Consider the following 15,066-nt stretch of genomic DNA (forward strand, 5'->3'; position numbering starts at 1 on the left):
TTTAGTAGGTTTAATTTCAGTTTGCCTTAGCTAGAAATGGATAAGGGGAGCATGAAATTTTCCTGGAAAGGAAAAACAATGTAAATATGCATGGGAAAATCTTACAATAATTTTCAGTTCAAAATTAAGATATGTCTAAAAGAATAAAATCAATTTTGTGAAGAATAAGGTGGAATGAAGAGTGACTCCTGATGTGTTGTTCACTTTCGTGTAAAAACAAGAATAGCCATCTCTTCTGCTGATTTGATTTTTGAAAAAAGAATAAATAAAATGAAAAAACAATCTGGTAACTCCTCACAACTGCTAGTGATTTAAAAAAAAAAAAAAAGAGTATAGTACTGAGAAGCTTAACTTACTCATTTATCTACTTTATTTGCCAAAGTAGCAGAAACATAATGTGTTCCAAGCTCTGGAAAAATAATACCTTATTAATTCTCCCTATGTTTCTGTGAATTCATGGTAAAAAGTATAATCTTTTATCTTGTTGAGAAACAAAATAATCACATAAGTTGGTAAAATAGCTTATAAGTATCTAATAAATTAATGAAGAATCAAGAATGGAAGTAAGTCTGTACTTTCCTTTTAGGGCAATAGTCACTATATTACTATACTTCCCAAGAAAAGCTGGCAAGGATAGGCCATTTTATTTTCAGTTTCCTTTTGTAAACAGTCTTTGTAGTTGACAGAAATAGACCAACCTATTCTGTAAATTTTCCATAAACATTCTCTTTATTTTCATAAGCTTAATTCTCATCCTTCTGCCCTATTTGAAACACAAATGTTCCGTATTGGTTTCAAATTCTGGAAGTGGGCAAATCAAACAATACATTGAGTAAATTGCACTGAATGATTTGTAGAGTTTCTGTCCACTCTATAATTCTACAACTAATCATTTATGTACTTTGTCACAAGTGATTCTATTTTTCTTCAAGTTGTAAGAAAGAAAAAAAAGAAATGTACATGGAAGGGCTCTGAATTGCCCTCTATTCCTTAAGTGTCATATGCCTTTACAGAGAATCAAAGTGACAAGAGTTCAGACAAACTGCATCACTACTATATATCAAAGATTTTACTAACTAAATCCACATGGTAAGGTTGTATAAGGAAACATCTTGCCCTAGTACAAAACAGTCTTCATTTCTTATCTAGCCAATTGAAGAATAAATCCTCTCTTCTATCCTCCTCCTTAATATTAATTGTTCCTTCTGAGCCTTAACTTGTTCTTCTTTTTCACAAGAAAACAAAATTAGCCATCCCTTCTACTGATTTGATTTCTGAATGCCCTCATTATAAATAGATCACATAGTATAATCTTTGATTTAGCAAAAGTTAGCAATCTCTCATTTCCATAACGATTTACTGCTATCTTCATCTTCAGAGACAAATGTTTAAGAATGTAGGTTAATTTAAACCTGTAACTGCCCCCAAAGATAGAACAGCAAGGAAACAATATCATGTTTTCATTAAAACAAAAACAACGTAAAACATCTCCAGGGGCTTACCTACTATAATCTTTATTTCCTATACTGAAAAAAGAAAAAACTTACAAGATTTTTTTTAAAAGACTTTATGCTTAGAGTTTTCTTTGATTTGCAATTCTCTTGGAACATTTTAAATAATTCCATGTAAAAAAAAAATTCATGTGTTAATAATAATTGATAGGCCACACGTATTGAAAATCTGAATTTTTACTATATCATTCTTCTATATTATGGTCTATAACTTTAGCTAACTTGCCATATTTGTCCATAATGTCCCTATGTCAAATACTACAAGTATGAAGACGGCATGGTATTGAGAAAAGAGTAACTGATGCAGGGGTCAGATGATAGGAAGTTCAGGTCCCAGCTTTGCCACATTCTAGCTTGGTGATCTACACTTAATTTTTCTTAGTCTACTTTTTCATCAATAACCTGAAGTTAATAACAATCCTTCACTTTCCCAAATTGTAGCGCTACTGTGGACTCAAGGTATATGCAGTGCTTTCTAAGCTTTATAGCTCTGCATAAATTCTGTGAGTTAGCATTGCCTTAAACACACTGTATGATGAAGAAATGTTTCAAGTCCTCTTTCTAGGTGCTTTATCCCTAAATAATGAATTTATTTATAATTGTTTCAAGTTAATTCAGTTTTACTTTTGTTTTCCTAAGGCTCACCTCGGGTTTAAATAATTGTATTTCTGTGTGTGTGTGTGTGTGTGTGTGTGTGTGTGTGCGCGTGCATGTGTGTTAACTGGGATTTTGGAGCAGCTGTTAATAATTTCAGATTAAGAAACTAAATGAACCTTGATCACTTTAACATTTATCTGGAGTTTTTAATTATTTATATTTTACTTCTAGTTAAGATAAAGTTCATTGCAAATAAAATCTCTTCTATGAAATTTGTAAACTCGGTGATCATTCAGATTAAATAAAGCAAATATATATATATATTTTTAAATAGCTGGATAACATTTAAACATTGAAAATAGAAGGGTAAAAAAGCAGATATCCTTCTACATATTTTCATACTCTTGCTTCTTTTTGATAATGTTAATTTTGATACTATGTATGGCAGATATGGTAACAGATAATTTCTGTCAATTACCAAAGTACTATATGAATCTAATGTTTGTACTAATTTTTAAAATTGATAGCAAAGAGGTATGTCATCCAGCCAGGGCATTTCAATGAACAGTAACAACAAAAAAACCTGTGAAGCGCCACCTATTGTTGGAAAGAAGTCATTTCAAATTTCAATTAAAACTAGAAAATGCGTTAGTCTAGAAATTGGAGTCATCAATTTATATTGATCAGTCTTTTGTAGTCTTTTTTTTCCCTTAAGTTACAACATTGTGTTATGATTTAGGGTACCAGTTTTCAATAAAACTGCAAAAAATGCATTATATACATTGGGTGCTTTTTTGAAGAATCTAATAAAAGACAAAAAAAAAAAAAGACACTGCACCTATCTGAAGTTACAATATCAACGGAGAAGATAATAAAGTAATGATATTGACTTTTAATCAACATATACACCCAAAAATGTTTTCCCACTCAAAGTGGTTACTTAGAAATGGTATATCTTCTTACAGCAATGCCACAATTGGATAAATCTTTCTTTAAAATCCTTAATTACAAATAGCATCTGGGCCTACACATCACATTCTTTTAAATAAGCTCAATCTTGTATATCAATACTGTATATGGTATAGTGTATATATTACAAGTAATATCAATATTAGAAAAATATTTCCCTTCTGAAGATGGATTTGGACTTTGTTAACCCATAAATCAATAGGAGCCAGTGTATTAAGATGAGTGCTCAAGCTGACTAAAAGTCTAAGAAGAAAAACAACCTACCTAAATAAAAATAACAAAACTGTTCAAAAATCTTAGAGGATCACTTGCTCCCATGGGGAGAATCAAGAGTGAAAGGAAGTAGTTATTTATGTTAACACATAACATAAATTTGTACTGTTATAAAATATAAGGTATTACTAATTATAGGAAGAACTTGAATCTCTCTCTTTTAAAGATTTGATTTATTTATTTGACACAAAGAGAGAGCACAAACAAGGGGAGCAGGAGAGGGAGAAGCAGGCTCCCTGCTCCTTGTTCAACAGGGAGCTGGATATGAGACTCGATCCCAGGATCCCAGGACCTGAGCCAAAGGCAGATGCTTAACCAACTAAGTCACCCAGGCGCCCCTTAAATCTCATTCTAGAATAAGTAGTATTCACAGGAGAGGAAGAGAAAAAGATAACCTATCTTTAGGGCACGGCAGAAGGAAACACCAGAAGGAGAAAATAGGCAATAGGCAAATGATCACAACGTTTTACAAGACTGGCATGACTGAAAGGAAGGCTTCTTTTATAAAAGCATAACTGTCCAAATTGGAAAAGTAAGGTAAGGACCAATTACAGAGGGATTTTAATGCCACAGTGACGATTTGGATTTGATCTCGAGGAAATCAAGAGCGAAGGAGTTACATCTTCCTAAAATATTCGTCTATGTGGATTGCAGCAAGAAAAGACTGGTGTCAGATAACTGCCTTAGAGATGAGTACAGTAATCTAATGAGTGGTAACCAGAACTTGGATCAGGGTGGCAGTGGGAAAAGAGGAGAAAGGGCCAGATCTAACTTCAAATGAAGAGTCATTACATGCCTAATTGTTAAATGACATGATAGCAAAAAGACTGAAGATTTGCCCACAGGGTTTAACAAAACCTTAAAGAATGCTAAAATACACCCAATTTGGTCACTTACACTAAGGACACTTACTTTGAAAATAAACCAGTCACGGGGCACCTACTTGGCTCAGTTGGTGATGTGACTCTTGATTTCGGGGTCATGAGTTCAAGCTCCACACTGGGTATAGACCTTACTTAGTACATAGAGTAGAATAAACCAGTCTTACAAGGATACTTGAGCACATAAAGTTTATAGAATTTCCCCAATGTTGTGAACCTTCAAAGTGAAGGTTCATAAGGTTCTCCTGTTTCAGTGCCTGCAGAACATGGAAATACACTCAGCCCTTGATGCAATACTGCCTTCTTTTTCTTGCTGCTTATTTCATGGGTTCTCATCCCCCTTTGATCAGGTTTTGGCTCTAACCTTCAGACACCTGTAGTTCCTACAAGTGTTTCATTGAGTGGTTAACAAACAACTTAAACTGCCCCTTTATTTCCAGTCTTTGTCATGATTCATACCAAGAAATGCATAGGTTAAAAACCTAAAAAAAAAAAAAAAAAAAAAGAAAAAAAGTGAAGGAATTCAGAATTCATAAAAAAAGTTAGAGATGTATTATGTAATCATCTCTTACATTTTCTTCTGTTCAATTTTGAAAGAAATAGGAAGAAAAAGACTTTCAGGGAGAAACGTATTCATAAGAGATCACTAATGTTTATAACTATAATTGACCAACCCAAGGAGTAAGATGTTGAATGTATTATCCTGCTATTTCAGAGACATCAATCAGTATGCTTGCTCCATTATAGAATTAATCAATTAGGGCACAGGAGAGATTACTGAAAAATTATCCCAAGTCAGGAAATTGTGTAAATGCTGGAGAAACAATCCATGAAAGGTCTCAAATTTATATTTATAGAATGATCTCAAATTTTATTTATAAAAAATTGAGATCAAATACTAATAATAGCCAGTTAGAGATGCTATTGTGATTTTTTAAAAACACTGAAAACTTTATAACTCACTGTCAAACTGTATGCAATAAATAAGTCTTGAACTTCCCTTCCCTGCAAGACCATTTTAGTTTATGCATTCATTCAGCAACTATGTATTAGTGCTGTGCTAAGTGCTGGTGATGCAAAGATGACAACAAATACCTAGAGAAGCCCTAGCAGTCCCAGTCTCTACTATGTGACTGTGCCCCACAGTTGATTGGATTATGGTGGGCTCAGGACTTAAACACAGTCGGAAAAAAAAAAAAAGAAGAAAGAATGCACTGGTCCAGTCTGATAATTATGGAGAGAGTAAGACAGTTATTTTATGACATAAAGCTACAAAGTCATGAAGAAAAAGGCAACAAAGGACCATGGGTAAATAAAACTTACAAGCAAATGCATGTTATTAGGTAACAATAACCAAAATACCACATCTAATCAAATCTAAGATGTCATGACTTGTATGATATGCTTTTATTTTACGGACCACTATGAAAGAAAAAATGCTGCAGGTTAATCTAAGGCATGATGCGGTCTTATCATTAGAATTTTCTTTTGTATTTATTGAAAGGGCTTTTATTTTATCTTATTTTATTTCAAGGCATCCTTACTTTTTTATTTTTTAAATTTTTTATTGGTGTTCAATTTGCCAACATATAGAATAACACCCAGTGATCATCCCATCAAGTGTCCCCCTCGGTACCTGTCACAGTCACCCCCACCCCCCATCCACCTCCCTTTCTACCACCCCTTGTTCGTTTCCCAGAGTTAGGAGTCTCTCATGTTCTGTCTCCCTTTCTGATATTTCTGAAAAGGCTTTTAATGTTGATTTATACATAGATTTTTGTCATATATCATTCTTGTGCACACATGGAAACGAAATATATGCAAAATAAGTAGATTAGGGTTGCTAAAACTTCCTCGCAGTCAAATTCTTCTGAATCACTTTTGACTCGGTCATCAGTGCTAGTGTTTTTTATACAACATAATGCTCTGGCCATCAAGAACATTGGCAGCAGTTCTTAAAAGATGCAACAATTCTTAAAAGGGCACCCCACCATTATTGTGAGGATGTCTTCTAAGCCACTAACACTTACTCTGCAAGTTTGGATACCGGAGCATTTTTAAAATCTTATCACAAATGCCAGTAGAAGGTTTTCAGACAATAGCCAGAACTCATAGCCTTGCCTCAAATGGTCCTTTAAATAGTTTCCCCATCAAACATGGAGAGGTTGCAGTTGTCGAGTCATGCAGCCAGGAATAACAACCAAGTTTACACCTGGGTGGGTAGGCAATAACTACTTCATGACTTAATTCCTGTCTGGTAGACGGTAATTATACGATGCAAGCAAATTTCAGAAGTATTAAAATGTGGATGAAAATCTGCCTCCCGGAATTGATGAAATGCAGTGCCTAGCATTTTATCTTTACAGTAATCTTGTGCTTTCCTTATCTAACCTTTGTACATATGATGCACAAAGAGGTTTAGTATTTTCCCCAAGATTACATAGTTGACAAGGAGCAGGACAAGAATTTGAACCCATGTATATAGAGGGTGAGGAAGTTAGTTGGTAGACAGAAAAGGAGACAGAAAAAGATAGCTGAATTGTAATAACAGGGCATTTCATCGAACTATTGATGTTTTCAAAGCTCCTTGGCTCTTAAGGCAGTGCAGTTATACTGGGGGTTCTTTTCCTGGATTCCCATGAGATCTCATGATTGGGGCAGCCTGACTCAGTATCTGCTTTTTACAACCAATAATTCTAATAAATATAAGCATGGATATATACCTGGGAGAATTGGGAATGTTATACAAAGGCACACTGAGCTTAGATTCGTTGGATAGGAGACAAAACTGAGGTGGGAGGGAGGGGAGAAAACAGAGAGAAGACATTCTAGAAGAGCTAAATGTGTGTGCAAAAGTACAAAGGGCAAGATAACCAGGGAATATCCTAAGGAATTCAACGTTGTTAAAGCAGAAAGTAAAGAGGTGGAAAAGGTTAAGAGAAGTCTGAGTAGCCAAGAAGGGGTCAGGAAACATGGGGACACTGTGCCATGTAAAGTAACTGCATGCTATCCTATAAAAGAGTGGGTCTCAAACTCATTTTAGATGTGACCTATTTTTTCAAAAATAATGCTATATGAAACTCCAAAATACATAAGGGATATGGGGTGCTGCACTAAAGAAGGAAGGACGGAGTGGGGGAAGAGGACTCTCCAAAGGCAGCTCCACACAACACAGCTTTAAATCCATTTCTCAAGCTAAAAATTCATGACCAGAGGAGTTACATGAGAAAGATCATCTTGTCCGTAGTAAAGAGGATGGAGGGGCAGAGTAGATCATTGCTCTTGGTCACTAGGAATCCATCACAACCATCTAGGGAAGAAACTGAGAAGTGGGGAATGCCACATCTTCCTCAGGGTTAGACTGCAAGAGAAGTTTAGGTAAAGAGGGCTTTCTCATATAAGGACAGCAGATGAGGACAGAAAACAAAGTACAATTAGCTAAACACAAAGTGGAATTGGAGGGGCATCTGGGTGGCTCAGAGGTGGAGCATCTGCCTTTGGCTCAGGTCGTAGTCCCAGGATCCTGGGATCCAGTCCCGCATCAGGCTTCCTGCAGGGATCCTGCTTCTCCCTCTGCCTGTGTCTCTCTGCCTCTCTGTGTGTCTCATGAAAAGATAAAGAAAATCTTAAAAAAAAAAAAAAAAAAGTGGAAGTGGAAGAACACAGATGATGGAAGATGTGTTTTTCTTTTTCTGTGAATGTTTTCTGATGGGTTTAAATAATGAGAAGAAATGCATATATGTTTGTTTTCTGCTGTATTGTTATAAAATTATGATAATCCATAATATTTTATAGATTATGCCTATAAGTTTATTGTGTGACAGTCCTTTGCTATGAATTTGATAGGCATCATCTCTTTTAATCCATACAAAAATCATATTAGTTAAGTATTATGATTTATAGAGGAAGATGCTGATGCTCTAAGAGATTAAATAATGTACCCAAAACAAGTACCCAACTTGCAAGTGGCAAGGCTGAGATTTATAGATAGATTTGTTTGACTGTGGAACACCAGCTCTTTAGTTAATTATTTAAAAACCTTCCAAAAACTTTAAATACTAATATTCCACTGATACTATATTACAATTTACTTAAGTATTCCAGTTCCAAATTTTAAAAAGAAAAGTACAAATTTCCATAGTGCTGAATCTCAACTCTGATAATCAAGATATCATAAAGCTGATTTTCACTATCTTGCCTGATGCCACTCCCACAATCCTGCTTGCTATAGGAGTGGAAACAATCACATCTTTGGCAATAGCAAATTTCTCACAAAAATGGCACCTATCTGAGGCTTTGGCTCCTCTGGTTTTCCCTATATACCTATTTCTTTTGCCTTGCCCATCATAGGGACTTTGTACCTGTGAGGTAAATCATAAGCACAACTCACACATCTGAAGATATCTTATTCCTATTTAGGGCCCATTGTACACATGTGCATCTTAGTGGCTAAAATACTGTTCTTAAGGTCCCAAATTTAACATTGAATTCAATACTATTTTTGTGATACCTAATACAGGAAATAATCAGGTTTCTTTTTTTTTTTTAAGATTTTATTTATTTATTCATGAGAGACAGAGAGAGAGAGAGAGAGAGAGAGGCAGAGACACAGGCAGAGGGAGAAGCAGGCCCCATGCAGGGAGCCCGATGTGGGAGTTGATCCTGGAACTCCAGGATCACACCCTGGGCCTAAGGCAGGCACTAAACCACTAGCCACCCAGGGATTCCCAACAATCAGGTTTCAATCAAGAGATACATAGAAGTGAAAAAGAAAAGGGTTCGTTCTTTCCTTTATTAACCTATACTCCCGACACACACATACACACACATTAGGTGTAAGAAACAGGACAACATTGATAATCAGGTACAGGATACACGGTTCCTAGGTAGTTGATAGTTGATATGAAACCAAAATCAGAAATAAGTGAAAAGTACCTGAGTATGGGATACAATTCCTGAAGTGATTTCAGACCATTAATTTGCTAGCCCTCTTATCATTTAATAGATATAACCAAGAGAGCATTATATATATATAAAAACATGATAATTATGAACTGCTTAAAAAAAATCTTTTCCACATGGCACTAAAATATATGAGAAATTTGTGTTTTTTCTGACCAAGAGGTGCATTATATAAGCCCTTTCTCTTGTGCCATGCCACTATTGTTGTCTTTATGAAGATCACTATGAAGATAGTGATCAAAGAAATGAAGTATTCAGCATCCTCCATAAATTAGATCTCTCCTCTCCCATCTTTCATTGCCTACATTCTGACCAAAGCAAAATCATTAAGCATTCAGAACCATGGCACTAGCCTTGAAATGTTTTATATGGTTTGTCAAAAGCAAGAAGTATTTCCTACCTCTAAGGGATTTATGTTGAAAAAAAAGACTGTACCAAGTAAAATGTTTATTAAAATGAAGAAAAAGCAAATGTCAGGAGATGTTTTTTAAGAGTGTGTGGTTTTACTTTTTAAACCAAAGCATTTACATCTTATTCAAGTTTACCTTTAATTTTATACAGAAAATGTCACTAATACAGTGTGGACTAGCATTCTTGCCACATTTTCTTTCCTTCTGATACATGTGAGTCTGTGTGGTCACATGCACTCTGGGGTTTTGGGTTTGCAGATGAAGAAAGCGAGGGAAGGAAAGAAGAGAGAAAAAGAAATGCAGGAAGGAGAGAGGTATCTTAACTAGCAAAAAGGCTAAACAGTAAATTATCATTAAGAATAAATTTATGCAGGACACCTGGGTGGCTTAGTGGTTAAGCGTCTGCCTTTAGTTCAGGTCCTGATCCTGGAGTCTTGGGATGGAATCCCACATTGGCCTCCCTGCATGGAGCCTGCTTCTCCCTCTGCCTGTGTCTCTGCTTCTCTCTCTGGATCTCTCACGAATAAATAAATAAAATCTTAAAAAAAAAGAATAAATTTATACTTATGTCTTGTACATTCCATATTAAAAACGAAAGATCCAAAAAGAGCAATTCACAGTAGTTTCTTGTCCCATAATTATTTAATGCAGTCATTCTGAATTCCACCTTCTATTTTTAACTGTGACCTTTCTACTGAACAAGAATCACATATACCAGGTCTGAATTATTGCAAAGTGGTTCTGAATTAATGAGATTAATGAGAGTTTTTTATGCTACACAGGGAATTTGATCCTGAAGTAAGAGTGTTATTAATGAGTGGCCCTGCACTCCATGACAATGTGCCATTTGATGAGTGTATTTTTATAAGGCCCTGTGCAAACATCACTATTCGGCCTCCTCTCAGGTCATTGTGACAGTAAAGATCATGAGCATACATCACGGTAGCAATCCTTACTCATTAGAGGAGACTATGGGTTGAAACTGTTCATTATGCAGCAGTGCCATAGAAAGGTTATGCATTTACGTTGGTTTAAAAGTTGTTAGTTTCATCTACACTGGAGTCCAAGAGAGATACCCAAGCACAAAACCAGGGATTGGGTTGACATTTATGGACAGTCTGTAATTTAAGCAACTTCTATACAATTCACAACTTATCATCACTACCTGATGAAGATTTATAACATAATTCGGTGTTTTAGGAAGGCTTTATGACCATTTTATATGCTCATTCCAATGCTATGAAGTAAGCAGATTATAACATCACATTTTGCCTAAAAACTCAGACATAAAAATCAAGGTGAACTTAGCAAGTGAGTCTTAACTAATACAAAGGTTTAGAAAAAAACACAGTAATTGAGTTTCTAGTCTCTTGCTTATCTGCCCAGGCCTGTTAGTATTTCTTTCAAAATGTATAAATTATACTTTAACAGTATAAAGCCCACACAATATTCAAAATGATGACCAGAGTCTCTTTATAAGAGAATGGCATATTTTTTAAATAAGGTCAACCAAATGGAGTGTGACTTCGTCACACTTTTTGAATTATTAAAAAGGTCGGTCTCCAATTCCAATTTTATCAAGATGAGTCATAGACCTAAGTATGAAAGCTAACACTAAAAAGCTTCTAGAAGAAAGCTTAGAATATCTTCATGACTTGAGAGAAAGCAATATTTTCATAGAAAGGACACAAAAAGCACTATACATAAAAAAGTAGGTTGGGCTTCATCAAAATTTAAAAATTCTTTTCATCAAAGGGCACTATTAAGCAAATAAAAAGGCAATATGCAGAGTAGGAGAAAGTATTTGAAATCCATATACCTGATTTGTATTCAGAATAAAGAACTATAAATTTATAACAAAAAGACAAATGACCACATTTTCAAATAGTCAAAAGATTTAAATACATCATAAAAGAATACATATGAATCCCAACAAGCTCACAAAAAGCTGCTCAGCATCATTTACTACTCATCAGGAAAATAGAGATAAAACCACAAAGAAATACCACCTTATTTGCTAGAGTGGCTAAAGTTATAAAAGACTGACAATACCAAATGGTGGTAATGAAGTGGAGCAACTAGAATGCTTGTGCATTGCTGGCAGAAACACAAAGATGGTACAATCACTTTGGGAAAAGTCTGGCAGTATTTTTATACAGCACACACACACACACAAACACACACACATAGACACAAAGCCTATGACTCTATAAGTCAGCAAGTCTCCTAGATATTCTCCTAAAAAGAATAAATCATATGTGCATAAAAAGATTTCCCTGTGATTATTCATAACAATGTATTATGATTATTCATAAAAACTTTATTCATAATAGCCCCAAACTGGAAGCCACCCAAATGTCCATCAACAAGAGAATGTATAAACAAATTGTGGTATATTCATACAGTGAAATATTACTCAACATTAAAATGGAAAGGGCTACTGATACACACATCAAAACGGACTGATTTCACAAAAATCATAAGGCTAAATGAAATAAGCCAGACACAAAAGTGTGTATACCATATGATTCCATTTTTATAAACTTCTAAAACAGGCAAAAACTAATCTATAAGAATAGAAATTAGAACAGTGATCACCTATCATGAGTAGGGATTGACTGAAAAGTGGCACAAGGAAACCTAGGATGATGGGAATGTTCTAGGTCTATTTATTAGGATTGCAGTCATATTGAATTACATTTATGAAAATTCAATAATTGTGCATTTATATCCACCTTGCCTCAATAAAAAGAAAAAAGAAAATGATTCTTCTCTCCTACATTTTTCTTTAATTCAACATTTATTGAGTTTCTACTGCATAAAAACTCTCTGTAGTGGCCAAGGATACAAAAATAAATAAGACACCGTCCCTGACTTTAAGGAATTTAGTCTAAGAATGAGAATTTACAATCTGGTAAAGAAGAGAGACAAATTTCACTGTAAAATAGCAGAAACCTAAACAGAGCTGTGGGGACAGAGCTGGGCCAGATGAGGGAACCCAGCTGCAGAGGAATGCCTAGGTAAGAAGATCCCTGGAGCACTAGAACCTTATCTTGAAAGTAAAGAAGATGGAGGGAAAAGGATTTTCAGCCTGGATAAAAATCACAACAACAACAACAACAACAAAAATCACAACAAAATCATGCAGATTTCGAAATGGCATGGCTTGAGTGAGGAACTAGAAGCAGTTAAGTATTATTCCAGTCAACTGATACTAACATTCTGAATGGCCTCCCCAATGTTTTTGCCAAGATGAGAAAATTATTTTGTATTTTTAATGTCTAAGCTCTACACATTTTTTTTTTTCATACTGGAGGCCTTGTCATTGTCAAGTTGTTTTTCCCTCTAGTAAAGCATTAACATTAAGATAGTTGGGCATTTCCTTCTGGAAGTTAGGTTATTGATAAGAATGCTTTTTTCTTGTAAATCACTAAGACATTTTGTAAACTGAGGGAGACTTTTGTCTATAGGACTATAATCTCTGTCTCTATAAATTAACTACCCTTAGCTTTAGAGCAGCGAGGAGTGCCTGAGGAATGTCACACATATCCCTTTTGGGGGATGGTGGTTGAATGTGGGGGTGTCAGCTTGTGCTTTGTCCTTAGCTGGCCTTCTGCTCCCTCATCAACTCCATCATTATGGAATCCAAGAGAAAACCCTATGCAATTCCATATTCAAAAATTTTTGAGACATTGTCTTCCCTTGGCTTCAACAGCATCATTTTGCCCTTGTTTACTTCCTTTTGGCTTCTAGTTTTCTTTCTTTCTTTTATTTCACTCAAGCTCTAAATGTTGGCATTCCTCTGGTTCTGCCTTAAATAGAGGGACTACATATTTGTTCTCCAAAAGGGGTCAACTTTTGAGAATAAAAGGGTTGCAATTAACAATTATCTTGGGGCAATGGGTGTTAACCGGGACCACCCCAGGGTTTCTAGACATCCTATTCCTGGGCCAATCTTCTCTCTCCACGCGTTGTTCTCCCTAAGTGATCCCAACCACTCCAGTGGCTTCTTTATCATATTTGACCAAATGATGCCAAATATCTCTGGTCTGGACTTCACTTTTGAGCACTAGACCCATTAAGAAAAAGTTTTATTCCACTAGGATGTCTTACGGGCACTTGTGACTCATTAACCCCAAAAAGGAACATACAATATCCTCTCTTCATATTCACACTCGAATTCATTCCTCTTCTTGCATTTCCTATCTCTGTAAAAAGGCAGCTCTATCCATCTACTTGCCCAAATCAAAAGACTTTTCTGCTCCTTCACAGCCAATTAATCACCAAGTTCTGACAGTTCTGCTTCCTATACTTGCCTTGAGCCCTCCAAGTCCCTCCAGCAACAGCACTGTCACCCCAGAACAAGAGGTATCAACTCTAACCTGGACTAGCTTCTATGCTGCAGCCAGTGTGATCTTCAAAATGATGTGGGGAACAAAGGCAGAAAGGAAGGTAGATACAGTTAAATGTCCTTATAGCCTGCAGCCCATTGACAGAGGCAGGCAGCGTATAACATTCCTCCAGGAAGCTCCCAACTGTCCTTTTTTTTTTTTTTTTTTAAGATTTTATTTATTTGTTCATGAGAGACACAGAGAGAGAAGCAGAGACACCAGCAGAAGGAGAAGCAGGCTCCTCGCCAGGGGGCCCGATGTGGGACTCAATCCCAGGACCCCAGGATCAGGCCCTGAGCCAAAGCAGATGCTCAATCACTGAGCCACTCAGGTGCCCCAAGGTCCCAACCGTCTTAATGTTAATACCTTGGTAGAGGGAGAAACAACCTTGGTTTGACAATAGTAAGGCCTCAGGTTTCCAGGGGCTTCTTTTAGCATTTTGGAACTTCCCTTATCTTTACTTCCCCCAACCTCAAGGTATGTAGTCAGTTGCTGCTCACAATCCCGGAGCAGCATCTCTTCCTGCCCACAGCTCCTGTCTTCCTGCTTTAATAAAAGCACCATTTTGTACAGAACATGTCTCAAGAATTCATTCTTGGCTCTCGGCTCCAGACATCGCCCCACCAAACCTCACCTATAACCAAAAACTACACCAATAAAACACAAATCTGATTACTTTGTTTTCACATAAAAACGTTTCGATTGCTTCTCATTGTCCACAGCCTCCAAGTCTCAACTTGTAACACAGCCTGAGGTGGCTCTGTGCCCTGGCCCCTGCCTCTCTCTGCAGTCACATCCTTGTCCTGTACGCTGCAGCCACATTGGAATTCTTAAAAGTTCCTTGAATGTGCCAGGGCCTTTCTAACCTCAGAAGCTTTGCACATTGTTTCTCCTGCAGTTATATGATGTTCCAACACACTAGACTTCTTTGCATAATTTGGCACAATTTTATTATTTTTTGTTTGAATAATTTGTCTAAAATCTCTCTTTCATTCTAGACTGTGAGGCTGCCGGATGTGTCTCTTGTGTTCACCATTACATCCCCAGCATGTGTATGATGCCTGAGGCTCAA

Source organism: Canis lupus, chromosome 19 (assembly GCF_003254725.2).
Source record: "Canis lupus dingo isolate Sandy chromosome 19, ASM325472v2, whole genome shotgun sequence".
NCBI lineage: Eukaryota > Metazoa > Chordata > Mammalia > Carnivora > Canidae > Canis > Canis lupus.